This window comes from Otolemur garnettii, unplaced genomic scaffold, assembly GCF_000181295.1.
Source record: "Otolemur garnettii isolate 467f Iridium unplaced genomic scaffold, OtoGar3 scaffold00022, whole genome shotgun sequence".
Taxonomy (NCBI): Eukaryota; Metazoa; Chordata; class Mammalia; order Primates; family Galagidae; genus Otolemur; species Otolemur garnettii.
The window spans coordinates 21,451,616-21,463,249 of record NW_003852417.1 but is presented as its reverse complement, the minus strand read 5'-3'; positions in this window follow the sequence as shown (position 1 = coordinate 21,463,249).

The following is an 11,634-nucleotide window of genomic DNA, read 5'->3' as shown; positions in this document are numbered from 1 at the left end:
CTAACCCTGCTGTAGCAGACCCTAGCGTTACATAGTCCCTAACCCTGCTGTAGCAGACCCTAGCGTTCCATAGTCCCTAACCCTGCTGTAGCAGATCCCCCAACAGAATCTTTTAGAATCCCTCAGGACTGGGGAGCTCAATACTTGCCCCCCCCACCCCCGCCGTTGGACATCTGTAGATGTTAGCTATTCCTTATGTAGAGGCAACAGTCTACCTCCCCAGAACACTCCACCCATGCTTCCAGCTCTGCTTTATGGACTACTCTAAAAAAAAAGACCAGATATAGCAGGCCTTTGAATGCTTGAGGACACCTTTGCTGCCATATCCAATGCCTCTCTGCTTTTGTTATTCCTATTGATTTTCATCCAGGACCTCCTGGTGACCATTTTCTAAAGGTCAATGGCCCTTTAAAGTATATAGTTCTCCATGCAGCAGACCTGGGATCAATGTCCTCTTAAACTTTATTATTTTTGAAAACAGTATTAATCTCCCAATCATGTGCTTTGAAATCAAGAAACAGACACCATCCCCGTAAAGACATAATATTTTGGCATAAATATTTCCTGATGAACACTGGTGCTTCCTAATTACAAAGTAACAAACATTGCAGAGATCATTGTTCATGTCAATCAACTATATTTTCTTGAATTCTTCTTCTGCTCTTCTTTAAAAATAGAACATTTGATCACTTTCAATTTTATTATGCTTATTCCAGTCTATATGGTTTCTACTATCAAAAATGATTCTTCAGTTGTATCCTGAAGTTAAGTCAACTTGAACTTGGCTTGAACTTATGAATTGACTGGATCCTCTCCCACTATCTTGGCTCCATTCAGGGTTTCAATTTTCTCTTCATTCATTTTTCCACCTTTCCTAGTATGAAGGTTATATAAGAAGGAAGTATAATACTGGACGCGTGGTTATGCATGTTTCAGTCCCTTTGATTAACGCCTATCATCACCCCTCAGAGGGCTTCCTCGTTAATCACCACTCCTGACAGCACACTATTAAAGCAGATCCACTCACTCTTGGCCCACAGGTTGCTTTGCAAAATTGGAGAAAGGAAGACGAGGATGAACCCAGCTTCATCCATAACCATATCCTCCCTTCCCCTGTTAACATTAGAGGGCACGTCCCTCTGAGAGTGTTCTGTATCTCATTACTTTCCACCTTCGTCTGACTAAATGAATTCTCTCTTCTGTCTTCTGAATACTAAACCTGTCTTTCTCTTCTGGAGTCTTCCAATTTCCACTTAAACATATGTATCTTTTAAATTTCTTCCATCTCTTATCCCTTCCAGCTACAATTCCCTCTCTTTCCTCTCCTTACAGCCGAACTTCATAGAAGAGCTAATTGTCTGCACGTCCTCACCTCCCACTCTCCCCTCATAGTACTTTGGTTTAGATTTCTTAGACGTCACCTCTCTCACTGGCTTCCTGTCTGATTGTCCTATATCCATTCCTCCCCTCAAATCAATTTCCTACAGCCAGAGCACACCTCTAAAAACTCAACTCCGGTCATCGCACTCTCCAGGTTAGAGCCTTTCAATGTCTTCCTATCACTGTAAAGGGAAAATCTAGAGTCATTAATATGGTTCACAAGGGCCTGCACCAGCTGGCCTCTACCAAGCCAACTACCCACACCTTGAGCCTCTCCTTCCTGCTCTCTGCTCTCAGTACACCAGCATACCTTTATTTCCTTTTGTTCTCCATGCTTTTCCCAGCCTCAGGTCTTTGACCTTACTGTGTTCTCTGCCCTGGGTGTCATCAATCACCAAACTCATGCTCCTTTGTGTCTTAGCCCAAGTGGGTTTGCATGTTATTTACTCACCTTTTCCCAATGTCATCCTTTCCCAATGATAACATTCAGCACACTCTTTAGGGGTTGCCTACTCCTTCCCTTTTTGGAGAGCAAGATTTATTGAGATATAATTCACATACCATACAGTTCACCCATTTAAAGTATAGTGTTCATTGGTTTTTAGTATGGCAATGGAGTTGTGCAACCATAATCACAATATAATTTTAGAACATTTTTTTCTTATCACCACAAAAAGAAACCCCATGCCCATCTAAGCATGCCCATGGCAGTCGCTCCCCATTGCATCACACTCTCTAGTCCTAGGCAACCAGTAATCCACCTTCCAAGTCTACAGACGTGTCTATTGCAGCTATTTCATACAAATGGAATGAAGCCAATGCGGCCTCCTGTGACTGGCTTCTTTCACTTAGCATGATGTTTTCAGGTTCATCCATGTTGTTGATTAATACTTCACTCCTTTTTAGTGCCAAATAATATTTCCTTATGCCTATATTATATTTCACATTCATCTATTTGTCAGTTGATAGACATTTAGGTTGTTTATACTTTTCTGAGTATTATTAATAATCCTGCTATGAAGTTTTGCACACAAGTTTGTGAGGGGGCATGTGTTTTCATTTTGCTTGGGTATATACTCAGGAGTAGAATTGCTCAATCTTGGGATAACTCTGGGTGTAACATTTTGAGGAACAGCCAAACTGTTTTCCAAAGTAGCTGCACCATTCCACATGTTCATGTCATTGTGGTTTTGATTGGCATCTCCATGATGACCAATAAAGTTAATAATCTCTCCAGTGCTTGCTAGTCACGTGTATGTCTTCTTTGGAGAAATGTCTAGTCAATCTTTTGTATGTAAGTTGGGTCATTTACCTTTTCACTACTGAATTGTAGAAGTTCTTAATATATTTCAGGTGCTAGTCCCTTATCATTATGTGATTTGCTAAATTTTTCACCCATTCTATAGGTTGTCTTTTCAATTTATATCGATTTTTACTTCTGTTATTTGTGCTTTTGGTGGTGTAGCTAAGAAACCATTACTTAGCCCAAGGTCATGAACATTTACTCATGTTTTATAGTTCAGTTCTTACATTTAGGTTTGATTCATTTTGAGGTAATTTTTGAATATGGTATGAGGTAGGGGTTGAACTTGATTCTTTTGCATGTGAATATCCAGATGTCCTACCATCACTTGAAGAAAACATTTTTTTATCCTCTTTTGTTGTCTTGACATTCTTTTGAAACATCAGTTTATCATAATGATGATTATGATAAACTCTCACTTCTATTCCATTGGTATACATGTCTATTTTATGCCAGTACCATACCATGTTGATAATCGTAGTTTTATAGTAAGTTTTCAAATCAGGAAATGTTGAGTCCTCCAACTTTATTTTACTTTTTAAGATTATTCTGGCTATTCTGAGTTCCTTACATTTACATATGAATTTTAGAATTAGCTTATCAGTTTCTGCAAAAAGGTAGGTGGGTGGGCTGCTGGTGTTTTGATGGAGAACACATTAAAATCTGTAGATCAATGTGGGGAATATTGCTATATTCACTATATATAGTCCTTTCATCCAGAGTCCTTTGCAACTCTCTGTTTTTTTTTCTAAAGATCTTGTTTAATGTTTTTGAACAATGTTTTACTATTTTCAGTGTAGAAGTCTTGAACTTTACTAAATTTATTCTTATGTGCTGTATTCTTTTTGATGCCATTATAAATTGAATTGTTTTCTGAATTTCATTTTCAGATTGCTTCTTGCTGCTGTATAGAAATAGAAATGATTTTTGTATATTGATCTTATGGCCTGCAACCTTGCTGAACCTAGCTCTAATAGTGTTTTAAGGGATGCTTTAGAATTTTATATATGCAAAATCATGTCATCCACAAATGATGATAGTCTAATTATTTCCTTTCTAATCTGGATGCCTTTTCTTTCTTTCTCCTGCCTAATTGTCTTGGCTAGAACTTCTAGTACAATGGCTAGCATACATGGAGAAAGCAACCGTGCGTTCCTGATCTTGGAAGAAAATATACCACTTTTTGCCATTAGATGTGATACTCATTGTCAGTTTTTTGTAGATGCTGTTTCTTTGGCTGAGGAAGTTGTCTATTTGTATATGTGCAGTTGTCTATTTGTATATGTGCAGTTGTCTGCAGTTGTCTTGTAATGACCTGCTTGATGTCTCTGTTCCCTGCTAGGCTGTAAGCCTTAATGTGCCTTGTTTATTGCTATACCATAGCACAAAGCAAGGTGCCCAGCTTAGAGCAGCCACACAGTAACTACTTGCAAATAACTAAAACAATGTCCTTTTAGGTTTGTGTCTTCCTTTAGGCTTTGTTCTCATCCCAATCTTTGCAAGTCTTATCTTGTAGCCAAGTCTTCCTGCTACTTAAGTTATTTCTCTGTTTTCTTCCTTTTGGGGATATCGGGGAGCACACAGTTAATATTATCTTGTTATTATACCTAATATAGCATAATCTATAGTCTCTTAAGACAAATTCCCTTCATTTGGTCCTTGGTACAACAAAGTGTCTGTGGAACAAACAAAGGTTTTGCCATGTGAGCTAAGTGAGCTTCTCCCCAGAGTCCAAGGTTTTTGGAACCATCTTTAATCTGCTTTGCTTCTGGATCATTCCCTATAAACTGTGTGCAAGAGTCCTTTCATTTACTCTTGGACTTATTGGGCCAAGAAGTTGGGGTACACTTCCTCTCTCTGTCTCATCTTCAACCCATCTGCTCTCTTCTGACTTTGCAGTTTAAGACACAGGTGTGTACAACCAGGCCGAACTCTTCCTCCCCTCCCATGTTTGAACAAAATATGTGCCTCATTGCTGCATCACAGGCAATACTTACATTAAAATATGTTAAAATATCAAGTTCAGACTTGAAAAAATGCAAATACTCAGTACATTGGTCTATGCTCCTTGGACATTTGAGGCCACAATGACCTTAATTGATTTCAGAGTCTAGAGGGTTAATACACAGCAAACCACACTCTGCTGAAAGTTTGGCTAGCTAATGCCATCCATGTCAATGTTGATGTACTGTCAATATGGCAGTATTCTGACCAAATTAGTATTTATAACAATTTCCTACTGTACAAAAATACAGTGTCTTGAGAAAAGTGCAGTTTTCATTAGCATGGGTTAGCTTCTAGCCCAATAAATTCATCTCTCCCATTCAATTCTTTCCATACAGAGAAAATTTTTTGGAGGTTCCTGGCTAGACTTTGGATTCAACACTGATATCATGGGGCAGATGAGACTGTCAGAAACTTGAACCAAACTCTCCTGTGCAGGTTGAGCTGTGAGGTGGGAGTCTGGATGTGCCTCTGGAGATGCCCATACTCCCAGCACCCCTGCCAAACATGTACCTGGCGGTTACCAGGCGGCTTAACCTGCCAGGGTGTCCAGGCTTCTGGAGCTGGCTCTGGAAGAGAAAAGTTTCTAACTAGGAAATTGACATGGAAACTCCAACAGCACAAATGAAGGAGGAGGAAGAGTTGGAATCGAGGGCAGAGAAGACCCAACACTCTATAAGCAAAAAAGTCCAAGACCCAGAGCTGCAGCGGAACAAGAGAGTGAGCAACTCCAAGGGGAGCAGGGGGAGTGACCTTTGGGAAAAATGGAACCAGTAGTTTATTAGATTGCTTAATTATAGGAAAAAGAGTGTTCATAGGGGCTTGGAAATTCTACTGGGGAGACTTAGAAGAGTTATTAGGATAATCACTGAGACTACGCAGACACACACACACACACAAAAAAAAAACAGGGTAATTATTAACTTCTAGAGAAACAGAGAGTTACAGAAGAAAGGAAATATGACCCTAGAGTATTCCCTTCATTCAGCAGGGAACAGCACACATGTAAGTGTAATAAAATAAAAACTCAATATCGATTTAACAAAAATATGGTATAATACATTAGAAGAATGAAGAGAAAGAAGATAGAGTCATGCCAGTAGGTTTAGAGCACCCAGCCCCATCTTCCATTATAAGATGCCAATAAGCATTCAAAATTGACAAATTGGCTCAGTGCCTGTGGCTCAAGCAGCTAAGGCACCAGCCACATACACCTGAGCTGGCAGGTTCAAATCCAGCCCAGGCCTGCCAAACAAAAATGACAGATGCAACCAAAAAAATAGCTGGGTGCTGTGGCAGGTGCCTGTGGTCCCAGCTACTTGGGAGGCTGAGGCAGGAGACTCACTTGAGCCCAGGAGTTGGAGGTTGCTGTGAGCTATGATGCCACAGCACTCTACCCAGGTGGACAGCTTGAGGCTCTGTCTCAAAAAAATAAAATAAAATAAAATTGACAAAACAAGGAATAATTGTGTAAGCATATTGTTTAGAGATATGAAAAGGAACATCAAAATAAAAAGTTTGGGGGAGGAATGTAGGGGAGAAAAGGGACAGAGGACCACCATTTTTCCTTCAGAACTTGTGCTATTTGAATTTTTTTAGTTATGTACATTGGACAAAAACTTTTGAAAAAAATAAATAAGTAAATTAGCAAATAGCCTGAAAGACGGGAATTTGGGACTCAAGAGAGGAGAGGGCCAGGGAAGAGGAATCAGGCTTCCTTGCAGAGTAGTTAGTGGATTATAGCTGCAGAAAAAAATGTCTATGCAAGAGTATCAATTTAACCCCAGCCACACGCACATGGGAAAAACCACTCCTCTGCAGAAGTCCACAGCTTGCAATTCAGAGCTGGGTTGGAAGAAAGGACAGAGCTGCTGTTACTGTAGCCCCCTCCAGTCTCCATCCTAACAACCTGCCCAGTCGGGGGGAGGAACCTCTGCTCCCTCAGTTTCCCTCCACACTGCTGCTGGCAATTGAGGTGCTAAAAAGGTCTGTGGTTTGGACTCAAGGGGCAGGGAGGAAATTTTGGGTGGTGAGGGTGCCCTTTGAAGGATGTTAAAGAATGGATCAGGGACATTCCCATCCACTAGGAGGCCATGGGCATGTTGGGGGTTGGCGGCCTTGGCATCAGGAGGCATCTGTGCTCCTTAGCTGGGGCTGGTCCAGAACAACATCCATCAGGATGGGCATGGCCTTGGCAGTCACTCAAGGGAAGGAAAAGTGTCTTTACTCTCCCTCGGCCTTCTGCATTTGAGCATCCTTGTCCTCTAGAACAAGCTCCCGGGGATCACTCAAGAATCTGGCTCTTGTTCTGAGGGCCTGTGCTGTCTCTGTGGCTTTGATATGTTAAACCCACTCTGTGTGAAACACAGCTCATGCTGCCTTCCAGCTTTCGGCTGGCTCAGGCCCTGGTAGGTCCAGGGCTGCCTAGCAGGTCTTCTGAGAACGTCAGGGCACCAGCTTGGGCTCCCCTGGAAAGTGAAGCAGGAGATATCCCCTGGTGGGAAAGGAGGGAGAAGTCTCCCCACAGCCCCCTTCCACCAGTTGGACCCATTTCTAGGAAGAGCCAGAATGAGGCAGCTTGCCCACAGTCAGGGGGCTGTGAGGGACACGGGAGCCGTCTGCTGGGCAGAATGATCACACTCGCCAGTGTCTGAGTCCTAATCATTTCAGAGACAAATAGCAAAATAAAACGTGTCTTCCAGAAAGGTTTCTTGCTCAGTGACAAGAAAGATCTTAGTGCTGGTTCAAAAATACACTTGGGGAAGGGGAAACGCAGCCAGCAAGCCAGGCTCCCTCCTCATCTGTGAAGTGGTGGTCAAGCAGCTCAAAAAGATCACTACGGCCCACTGGGGCATGGAAGAGATTCCAGAAAATGACCGGGTCAGAGCCCACTCTGGAGAACTGGCAATTTGAGAACTCATTTCTGGAGCACATCCCCAGTGAGAGAATCCCTGCAAATCTCTGTGTTAAAAGTAACAGACAGTGGGAAGGGCCCAGAGTGTGACTTTCTCAGAGGACGCCATCAGCGGGCAGGATGGTGAGGCCAGGGCTGCGCCATGCCACATCATGTGTTCACACGCATGCCAGGAGCAGGGTCAGTGCTAGGAAGTGAATGCATCCTGCCTGCAAGTAGCAAACACAGCCAACTAACCACTCCACAGGGGCTGCTGTGAAGGGCCCGCCACCATGTCAAGTAGGAGAGCTCAGGGGTCCTGAGTCCCTCCTGCTTAGGCTTTCAAACAGCCGGAGGAGGGGGAGAAACAGCAAACTTTGGATCAGGTACTTTTGCCTCCAGGTGTCCTGCTTGGTTAGCCCAGAGCGGTGGCTGTGGTTAAGAGCACGGGGCTTTGGGGTTAGAGCTAATGTCTTAAGATCCTGACCGCTGCATGTCAGACTGCCCTGTTACACAGCACTTTCTGCATGCACAAAGTCTAGGACCAGCAGGTCAACAGAGGCTCTGCTGAAAGGGAAAATCTAGAGGAATAAGCTGTTTCCAAACTGACCTTCACCAGAAACACAGCACACCTGCACACTTAGCTGCCCCAACCTCGTGTCAGCACAGATGCCTTCTGGGTCTACTCAGGTCCTGGGAAACAGCAAGGGACTGAGGATTTTGCAGGCCTGGGGTCAGTGGGGAGGAGCCCAGAGGTTAGTCCAGAGGAGGTGGGGCCTCCTCTGGATTGGTGTCCACAGTATACAGGGCAGTTTCCTAGTCGTTAATTTCCTGTTTAAACTAGCAGGATATAAGGGGGCAGATTCCTGAGTCGATTGGTTGACAAACTGACTCTCAAAGCTGTACTTAGACTCCAGAAGGCTGAGGGAGGCTCTGGGCGGCCACGGCAGAGGGTTCCTGGCTTCCCTGCTTGAAGCTGGGGGAGACTTTATTTCAGTCCTCCCGGGGGAAGGAACAGCTTTGACCTTTAGCCCCAGCACAGGGCAGACCAGCTGGCTTTTCCCCCGGCTGCACCTTCTCAGGAATCCCCACACATTTCAGCCAAGCTCAAGGAAGGTCTCAAAGCAGGGCAGGCTTGATGGGCTGAAGACCTCAGACATACCCTGGCCCTGCCAGCCTCTCACCTTGAGTTCTAGAGAGAGTTGCTTTTCTCTGTAAGGTAAGGAGGTGTCAAGGAACGTGGCTGGAGCTCAGACAGAGGGAGGGGTGTGGGAGCCCTCAAGGAGCAAAGGACAAAGTCTCAGCTGTCCCTCAGGCTGCGTGGAGCTTATGCAGCTGTAACAACTCTATGAAGGTAGCAGGATACCCAGGCTGCCCTGGCCTGCCTTACACATGAGGCCCTGAGAAGAAGTGGCCCTGCCATTAAAGGTGGCAGATTCAAGACTAAAGCACAGGCCCCTGACTCAGTGGGCCTTCAGCTGGCCCTGGGCAGAGAGAAAAGGACAGACTGGTCTTCCTGGAACTGGCGGTTACCAGTGAGAGTAGCGACCTGGAAGCACACGTGTGCACCCCAGGGGAGCTGAGTCCCAGAAAGCAGCTAATGACCATATCCAGTGGTTTGCAGGTCCCAGAGAAATAGGTCCCTTTGCCCCTCCAAGCCTGAAAGAAATCGAGGCAGAATTCATGGTAGGAAATTGTAGGTGTCTTGTCGCGCCTAGGCTCTCTCTCTCCTTCCTCTTCCCCCACCCCTCTGTCCATCAAGGCCTTGATCCCGCAGGATAGAATCCACGGAGGGCCTCAGATAAAAGCAACGAAATATAGTGGAGGATTATTCAACATACAAAAGTGTCCAACTCACCCATGTTTTCTAGGAAGCAAGACAGTGTAACTTATCCACAATTAAACAGTTGAAACTTTTAGTTCTATTTAATAAGCAGTTAGAAGAAGGTGGGAATGAGAAAAGGGGAGAGATATGAAATGGAAGAGGTCAAGTGGGAGGGAAGAACAGATTCTATCAGGCAGGTCTAGTCAGGAAAACAAAAACCACTCAAGGTGTTTTCAAAAAGAAAGAGATTTAATACAAGAAATGAGACACTTATAAAAACTCCTAGGTTGGCTGGAGGAGTGAAGGCTGTCCTCCCACCTCTAGCTTTCAGAGAGAAAAGAAGTTTCCCCTGCCACCCAAGCCACTGGGAGCTGCCATCATGGTCACAGCTTCCTACAGCGTAAGGTCAGTGATTAGGAGGACAAAACCACACATCTGCCAAAGCCCACCTGTCTGGTTTCCAAATGTCCCACAAGTGCCTCTAATTGGTGGGACTTAAAATGCATTTGGATTTCTGGCAAGAGTAGTTCTCAGGGTCTCAGCCCCTGCCAAAGACTACGGAAAGGGGCGTAAAGGACCTCGGATTCCAAGAGACAAGAGCCAGCATGGAGAAAAGGGAAAAATGGAGGGAGAGAAGGAAAGGAGACGCAGAGCTGGGAAAATTCAGACAGTTGACAGGAGACAAATGAGGCACAGCTGAGAGCAGAGCAGACCAGTAAGGTGGGAGAGACGGAGGACAAGACAGAAATAGAAGACCGAAACAAGAAGCAGCAGCCTGGGGTCTCTGGGCACTGCTGGGAGTACTGGAGATAGAGCCCCATCCTGCAAGATCCCTTCTCAGAGGAAACGTCCTGCCCAGTGCTGACCAAGTTGTTCAACTCTTCTAATCTGAAACCCCTGGGGTTACATCTCCCAAACTTTATTGTGTATGTGAATCACCTTGAATAAGTTGTAAAGTTTTCAGGGATTCTGATCCAGCGAGTCTGGGAGTGGACCTGGGATCTGCATTTGAAAGCTCCCGGGTGATGTATGTGGTCCTTGGGTGACACTCGAGGAATCACTGCTTTTGCAACCGCACTGAAAGGTGGCAGTTCCGTGGGCTGTGGCAAGCAGAGTGACCGCCAGGTGCCTAATGAATTCAAGTGGAGGCCTGCTCGGGTCATCGCCCCACGCCAGCCACACTCTGCTGCCTGTGGTATCTCCCCTGTCCTACTGCCTCCCGGCTCCCAGAGAACTGATGTCCTGGTTGATTTTTAGCTCTAAACAAGCTAATTAAGCAAATTTTAAAGAAGAATCCATCACTCTGACAAGGTCGTTGATTAACAATTCCCCAGCCAAGCCAAAAGTGCTTAATATCCCAGCAGAATGGTCAATAATGAGTACAGCAGTGGCGCTGGGCTGCGGCAAAGCAGGTGATGGCTGTGTCTGGGACAATCGGTGCAGAATGGGGAATTGGGCCTGGTGGAGGATGAGAGGGGCAGAGGGACTGGCTTGGGGCTATACAGACAGGGACATCACAAACCAGATTCTAAACCATTCTTTCTGAGACCACCTAATGCCCCCGGGGGGTTCTAAAGCTCTGAAAAATTCTGTACCAACAATGGGAGAGGGGCCATATGAAAGGGGGTTGGACACCAGGACAGTGCTCCAGCTTGGCAGCTGTGTCAACTATATAGTTGCTGAAGTAGCAGGAGAGATGGGAAAATGACCATGACGGCCTCTGAGAGAACAACTTTACGTCTGAACTGACATATCTTTTCTCTTTTCTGCACTTACCCTCTCGTTTATTTTTTATTTATTTTTTGAAACAGAGTTTTACTCTGTTGTCCCAGGCTAGATTGCTATGGCATCATAGCTCACAGCAACCTTAAACTTCTGGGTTCAAGTGATCTTCTTGCCTCAGCATGTAGTTGGGACTACAGACATGTGCCACCACACTCAGCTAGTTTTTCTACTTTTAGTAGAGACTAAATCTCACTCTTGCTTAGGCTGATCTTGAACTCCTGAGCTCAAGCAGTCCACCTGCCTTAGCCTCCCAGAGTGCGAGGATTACAGGCATGAGCCATCACACCTGGCCATACCCTCTTATTTTAAATACTCTTCTGGTCTCTTAAAAAGATTGACTTTCTCCACTGCTTGGAGAATGGGCTCTTTGACCAGGCAGAGGTGATAAAACACTTCCCCCTGATGGTCACAGTTGTTGCAGCTTTAAACTCTCTACCTCCCCAA